This window comes from Kogia breviceps, chromosome 6, assembly GCF_026419965.1.
Source record: "Kogia breviceps isolate mKogBre1 chromosome 6, mKogBre1 haplotype 1, whole genome shotgun sequence".
Classification (NCBI taxonomy): Eukaryota; Metazoa; Chordata; class Mammalia; order Artiodactyla; family Physeteridae; genus Kogia; species Kogia breviceps.
The window spans coordinates 2,833,937-2,841,915 of record NC_081315.1 but is presented as its reverse complement, the minus strand read 5'-3'; the positions used below and the strand labels follow the sequence as shown (position 1 = coordinate 2,841,915).

General features: G+C 44.3%; 1 pseudogene; it reads right to left on the bottom strand.

The window, feature by feature from the left end:
- Window positions 1-4,916: 4,916 nt before the first annotated feature.
- Window positions 4,917-6,643, bottom strand: LOC131758576 (mitochondrial carrier homolog 1 pseudogene; annotated as a pseudogene).
- Between the last annotated feature and the right edge of the window lie 1,336 nt (window positions 6,644-7,979).

The following is a 7,979-nucleotide window of genomic DNA, read 5'->3' as shown; positions in this document are numbered from 1 at the left end:
AGCACAGCTCACTCCCTCACTTCCTTCAGACTTTGCCTTTCCATCGAATCCTTTCCTGACTACCCTCTTCAAAATTACATTCCCCTAGAAGTAGAATTGGTGGGTCAAAAAGCATAAGCATTTGAGTTTTCATAAATCCTAAATTTGACCAAATTACTGTCACCAGCATGAGCATACAAGTTTCCCCTAGAGCCTGGCCAATTGAGGCTGCTAACAGCTTTTGAATTCTTGACAATCACAGTGTAGTTTAATTTGCCTTTCTTTCCTCATGTGAGAGTTTGAACATCAGCTTAAGAGCCATTTCTGGCCATCTGTATGTCTTCTTTGGAGAAATGTCTATTTAGGTCTTCTGCCCATTTTTGGATTGGGCTGTTTTTTTGATATTGAGCCACATGAGCTGCTTGTATATTTTGGAGATTAATCCTTTGTCAGTTGCTTCACTTGCAAATATTTTCTCCCATTCTGAGGGTTGTCTTTTCGTCTTGTTTATGGTTTCCTTTGCTGTGCAAAAGCATTTAGGTTTCACTAGGTCCAATTTGTTTATTTTTTATTTTATTTCCATTTCTCTAGGAGGTGGGTCAAAAAAGATCTTGCTGTGGTTTATGTCAAAGAGTGTTCTGCCTATGTTTTTCCCTAAGAGTTTTATAGTGTCTGGCCTTACACATGAAAAGATGCTCAACATCACTAATCATTAGAGAAATGCAAATCAAAACCAGAATGAGGTACCTATCACTTCACACTGGTTAGAATGGCCATCATCAAAAAATCTACAAACAATAAATGCTGGAGAGGGTGTGGAGAAAAGGGAACCCTCTTGCACTGTTGGTGGGAATGTAAATTGATACTGTCACTATGGGGAACAGTATGGAGGTTCCTTAAAAAAACAAAAATAGAACTACCATATGAGCCAGCAATCCCACTGCTGGGTATATACCCTGAGAAAACTAATTCAAAAAGCTACGTGTACCACAATGTTCATTGCAGCACTATTTACAGTTGCCAGGACATGGAAGCAACGTAAGTGTCCATCGACAGATGAATGGATAAAGAAGATGTGGCACATATATACAATGGAATATTACTCAGCCATAAAAAGAAATGAAACTGAGTTATTTGTAGTGAGGTGGATGGACCTAGAGTCTGTCATACAGAGTGAAGTCAGTCAGAAAGAGAAAAACAAATACCGTATACTAATGCACATATATGGAATCTAAAAAAACAGTACTGATGAACTTAGGGGCAGGACAGGAATAAAGACACACATGTAGAGAACGGACTTGAGGACACAATAGGGAATTCGGAAGCTGGGACGAAGTGAGAGAGTGGCATGGACATATATACACGACCAAATGTAAAATAAATAGCTAGTGGGAAGCAGCCGCATAGCACAGGGAGATCAGCTCGGTGCTTTGTGACCACCTAGAGGGGTGGGATAGGGAGGGTGGGAGGGAGACCCAAGAGGGAGGGAATATGGGGATATATGTATATGCATAGCTGATTCACTTTGTTACACAGCAGAAACTAACACACCATTGTAAAGCAATTATACTTCAATAAAGATATTAAAAATAAATAAAATACAAATGCTACTACAACATTAAAGAAAAAGAGCCATTTCTGTTTCCATTTCTGAAAACTGTAAGTTCATATTCCTCATCCACTTTTCTAAGGATGTTGGTCCTCTCATTTACTTGGTAGAAGCTCTTTGTGAACTACAGAAGTGAGTACTTGCCTGTGATAATAGTTGGAATTGCCAACTACAAACTGGCACTTGCCATCTACCTCTACAAGGATTAAATCACGGGGCGCGGCAGCTGCTGACCTGCAACACCCCCTGAAAGGAGTTCAGGCTGGAGATCAGGAAGGAGGCCCTCTGTGCTCTGGGAGAAACTGGCAGAACAGGTCTTCAGATATTTTCAGGAGACGATTTTATGAACTCAGTTTCTTGCATCTCCTCGTATCTAGAAAAGCACTAAAATCATCAACGGCGACATCTGCTCCTTGTGACTAGCAGCAAACTCCTGCCAAAACGTGTGCTTGACCGCATGTCCCCCCTTCACTAGAGTCGCGTATATACTGACCTCCCCCCACCTCTTCGGAGCAGTTCCTTAGAGCTCTCTGAAATGCTGTCTCTCAGGCTCTCGTCCTCCTTTTGCCCCAAATAAAACTTAACTCACAACTCTCACATTGTGCATTTTTTTTTCAGTCTACAGAATAAAATGTTCCCAGCTTGTCATTTGCCTTTGACTTTATTTACGATGGGTTTTTCTATGCAGAATTTTTAAAAATTGGAAGTCTATTTCATTAATATTTTCTTTTATGGGCTCTGAGTATTGTGTCATACTATAAAATCCCTCTCCCATCTGAGATAACTTTTCTTTCCATTTAAATCTTTTATGCACCTGGAATTCATTTTGGTACAAGATGCGTGTTACATGTCCGACGTTACTGCTTTTTCAGATGGTCCCCCATTTGCCCCGCACCGTTTGTTGAATGCTCCATGTTTTCTCCGTTGACATGAAACGCCTCCCAGGAGATTCTTGGGCAGACTTCATGGCTTCTGAGCTGAGCTTGTGGTGACAGTGGTTCCTCTTTGTGAAACCTCTCCAGGCGGGCACAGACCTCAAACACGCCACTGAGAGCTGCAAACAAGTCAAACCTGCACCAGTACCGGCGTGTGTGAGGTCTCCAAACTGCAGCCTGGAATGATGTGAGCGCATGATTCCCATCTAGTTGGTTTCTTTATTGGAGAGACATACCGTCTCTCCAATAAAGTCAGGAGGTGACAGGGAACAGTCACATGGTTTTGGTTGTTTGTTTTGCAGACTCTACTCTGTCAACATGTGCGGAAGACCCGAACTTAATATTTGCAAAGCACTTTGAACTATGGAGAAGAAAGGTGCTATGTAATCCTTGTGTTATCTTTTAGATTTTGAGCCTGTTACTGTGACATCAACATCCTAGGCTTAATGAAGTTTTATTTCAGCTAATATAAGTTCATCCCTCTGTGTTCAACTAGCTGTGAAACCAAGCCACTGGGTGTGGATTATGAGGGCTGAAGTTTTGCGGGGTGGGGTGAAATTTTTCAGAACTCGTGATAGCATATGAGACCACTGAAGCCGGTTTACCTGCCTTCTATCTACAAGGGTGCTTTTTAAACTAGGACACACATCTATTGTTCAGTGATAATTATAGTGATAATGCTGACACTAAGATACTGAAAAATCCTGCTGCACCTTTTGAATTACGTTCTGAGTCATCAAGCATAATTACAAGAAATATAATTTAAGTTTCAAGACAATTTGGCTGTGTTCCTTAATGGTTAGGAGTTTTGTTTAAGACACAGACGAGAGTGAGTTTAATCTTGATTCTTCCACCTTTTATCCGAGTAACTTTGAGCCAGTATCCCAACTTCTGTAAGCTTTAATTTCTCATATATAAAATGGTGATAATAATAGTACTTATTGTTATAGGGATTAACAAGAAAATTCATTTAAAGCAAAATAAGCACTTCCTATCTGATTGGCAAAGATCAAAAAGATCAATAACACCTCTGGTGGTGACAGTCTGGTGGAGACAGGTATACTGCTCAAGGGGGTGTACATCGATACAGCCACCACGTAAAATGGTTTACAATAGCTATCAAATGCACACACATACCTCCGACCAGCACCTCCTCTAGCTGGAGTTTATTGAACAGAGGGACTTGGAAATGAGCAAATTGATCACTGTAGCAGATATTTATTGCAGCGCTGTTACAGTAAGAACAGAGTGGAAAAAACCCAAATTTCCATCTATAAGGGTTTGTTCTGATGGACTCATGCAATCAAATACCATGCTGTAATAAAGAACAAGGAAATATTTATGCCATCGAATGAGATATTACCAGGATATACTGCTAATCCTAAGAAGCAAGGTGTAGAACAGTGTGTAAAAACAGGGGATGGATATATATATATATATATTTGTTTGTATAATCACAGAAAAGCTCAAGAAAAACACTTAAGAAAATGGTAGCATTGACTTCCCCTAAAGCTGGAATTTCCTGGTGGAAATTTTTGAAGTATTTCTTCAGTGGCCAGAAAGCTTTTCACTCTATACCTTTTTCATTTTTTGATTATATTCTTTGAACATGTAAATTATTTCTTAAAAAGCAAATTGATATAAAGTATATAGAACACTGGTGACACATCAGCATGCAATACATATTAGTGCTTATTAAAAATTTCAGTTTAATGGTAATTGATTATCTTCCACTAAAAGATATGTAGAGAAATTTAAAAATCAGCTGTTTAAAAAGTACTATAAATTTTATAACATACAAATAATTTTAAACAATAATATTTGCCTTACTATAAATTATAAAGGCATTTCTTTTAGCCCATGCAGTCCCACAATCTGGGTCTGTTACCGTTTACATTTCTCATAAATGGTGTTAAAAATACCTGGCAATTTTATTTTATTTTACTTTCTTCGAAATCACCACCAATGCATTTATTTGAGGGAAAAAGGGTCAAATCTTATTAGGAACTTCCAACTGGATAGGACTAGAGACACTGATCTACTTGACATCTGGGTGTTCACAGCCGCACAAGTAACCATATCCTGCACATGAGGCGTCACCATGAAACCGACGAGCATTTGACAAGGGGGACACATTCTGAGCAGTCACACGGTTTCCATTCAGAAGGTGCTGCCTTATCAGAAAAGCAGAGTTGAGGGCTTCCCTGGTGGCGCAGTGGTTGAGAGTCCGCCTGCCGATGCAGGGGACGCGGGTTCGAGCCCCGGTCCGGGAGGATCCCACGTGCCGCGGAGTGGCTGGGCCTGTGAGCCATGGCCGCTGAGCCTGCGCATCCGGAGCCTGTGCTCCGCAATGGGAGAGGCCACAACAGTGAGAGGCCCACGTACCGAAAAAAAAAAAAAGAAAAGCAGAGTTGAGAAAAACGAAGACGGTGGCTCCTGAAAGGGGATCACACCCTATTTACAAAGCAGGAGAGCGAAGCTCCCAGCTGAGCTTCAGGATGAGAGCTGGGGCTGACCCCAGGGCTGTGAATGGGGGCTGGGATCTGACCTCAAGAGCCTTTGCTCATCCAACCTCAGGCTCCATGAGCCGTTCTCTGGCCCTCTGCAAGCAGACTCGGGGAAATCTGCAAAGCCAGGGGATTCTGCCCCACCTTCCCCAGGCCTAACAGTGACCGATCCACTGGACGCAGTCTCACTGCCACCCAGCCCCTGCTTCTGGACAGACGCATGGCACCAACGGAAACTGAAGCCCAGCTGGCCTGGAGCACATCTAGGTCTTGCTGGGCTGGTCATCTTACACATGTCCCACGATGGTCAGGCCCCACCCACGGTGTCCAGGCCGAGACAGCGTGCTTTTTTAGGTGACTCAGGTTACTCCGGGCAAGGTACGATCCTGATGACACCCGGCAGAGAAGCAGGCTGGAGCTTCGGAAGAAGTGGCCCTGCACACTGGGGTCCTTCCAGCAGCGGATCCGGATTCGCACACTGAGGAGTGAGGCGGGGGCCCAGCCTGCAGGTGTTCGCAGCCATGAGACCGCCCACCAGCAGGAAGGGGTAGGTCAGCACGCTCAGTGGCACCCCCAACACATATCTGGGGTGGCTCTGGATGGCCAGGGCCTGGCTGAACCGGGAACCTGGATTCTGGTCGTTCCCCAGCCCCCTTGGGGTGTCACCCACACTGTCACCCACCAGGTAGGCACTGAGGAAGCGGGACGGCAGGTTACAGCCCTGCAAGGAAACCACACCTCCCAGGAGGTGAGGGATCAAGCGGACAGAGAATCCCAGCAGCCCCTCTTCTGTGAAAATCTTCCCAGTGGAGCTCAGCTTTCCGCTGTACTTGGCCTTCCTCCCACGAACTGGACCACGCAGCGCGCTGAGCTGACACGCAGCGGGTGGGCCAGCACGTGGGACACGCCCTGCATCGTCATCATCAGGAAGGAGGTCTCCTTCACCACCGTCATCAGAGACGTCTTCGCGCCACGCTTGACGGAAACCTGCTCCATCTCCTCCGGAGGGAGAACCTTCTTCACGCCGCCTGGGTCACGGCGCAGAGGGCGGTGGACGCCAGCCAGGGGCTCAGGCCTCGGTACAGCCCTAGCTTCCCCCGCACCGCGCCGTGTCCTCGGCTTGGGTGGAGACGCTCGGCGGGGAGAGGACCTTCCTCTCCGGCACGCCGGTCCCAGTGGTGGGGGGCGGGCATCGGTTCGCGACCCCCCGGAATGAGCAGCTTCGCTAGAGCAGCGGCTGGCTGAGCACTGTGACTCCCCCGTGCGGCCCCACGTTAAGAGCCTCGGCGGCCAGCGCTGTCTCCGGGCCCAGGCCCGCGCCTGCGCCGTCCGCGCTGCCCGCCCACGGCTGGGCCGAGGGCGGTGGGGGTGTGCACGGTGCCTGGGGCCGCGGCTCCCAGAGCCCCGCCCCGCCGGCTGCAGCTCCGCCAGGCTCGGCCTCGGGTCCGGCTCCACATTTCCCCGACACTGCTGTCCGGTAAGTTAAAAAACCTACTAAGTGTCCATGGACAGAGGAATGGATGAAGAGGCTGTGGCACATATACATGATGAAATACGACTCGGCCGTAAAAAAGAACGAAATAAGGCCATTTACAGCACTGTGGATGCACCTGGAGACTCATACTGAGAGAAGTATGTCAGACAGAGAAAGACAAATATCATATTGTATCGCTTATAAGTGGAATCTAAAACAAATGATACAAACGAATTTATTTACAAATGGAGCCACAGATGTAGAAAACAAGCTTATGGTTATGGAATAAGGGTGGGGAGGGATAAACTGGGAGATTGGGACTGATATGGACACACTGTATACATAAAATAGGTAACTAATAAGGACCTGCTGTAGAGCACAGGAAACTCTACTCAATCCTTTGTAATGACCTCTATGGGAAAAGAATCTAGAAAAGAGTGGATCTATGTATCCGTGTAACTGATTCACTGTGCTGTACACCTGAAACTAACACAACATTGTAAATCAACTATACTCCAATAAAAATTATTTTAAAAAATTCTACTTAGGCAAACAACATGACTAGAAGGAAACGTTTTCCATATATAAATGAAAATGCCTCATGAGTTAGTCTTTGAGCAATTGAGAGTTTGGGGTAGATAATATGTGTCATTTAAGCATCTCTCAAACATTCTGAGATTTTGAATAAGGAAGGAACACACTGAACGTACTCTAGAATTATTTATTTATTTATAGTCGAGTTTTGCTTACAGTTCTGAGTTTGGAGCAAATCTGGATGAACTGTGAATACATGGAGAGTTCTTTTTCTATTTGACTTTCATGTATTGAGACCATCAGGAGGCACTACCTTTTTCCTCAATAAACTGAGCATCTAGGTCTCATTCTTATCGGATGTTCTACTGTTCACATTCCACCTTGTTCTCGCCCATACTTTGAGAATAACAGCTTTGCTTTCTCTGGTTTTTAATTTATTAGACATAAACAGTTTTTAGGCCATGCTATATTTATAATATTAACAGGTGTCCCTCTAGGCTAGTGAAGTATCTTCTGGAATTTAAGAAGACTTAGATCAAATGGTGTCTCCCCTATAAAATTGTTAGAGATCTCCAAAGTTGACTCTCCCATTGTTTTCCCACAGTGTTCTGAGTGTTATACATGTTATTATGTATACGCATTATTATACACAAATTATACATATATTATAATGATTTGTCTCTTTTGTAAAGCAGTGAACTCCTTAAAAACAGCAAGTTTATTTCTTCTTATAACTATATGTCAGGCCTGGCAGGTATTAGGTACTCAGTAATGTCGGCTGAATAAAGACAGTTTTTCTCAGTAGATGTTATACTACTAATGGAAATACTTCAGCAAGTATTATCACTTTACTATATCTGAGTACTTTCCTAGATATAAAAGTAAACTCAAATGAATAGAGTCCTCATCCAGCATGTCTCAAGAATCTGAGTACAGAGGAA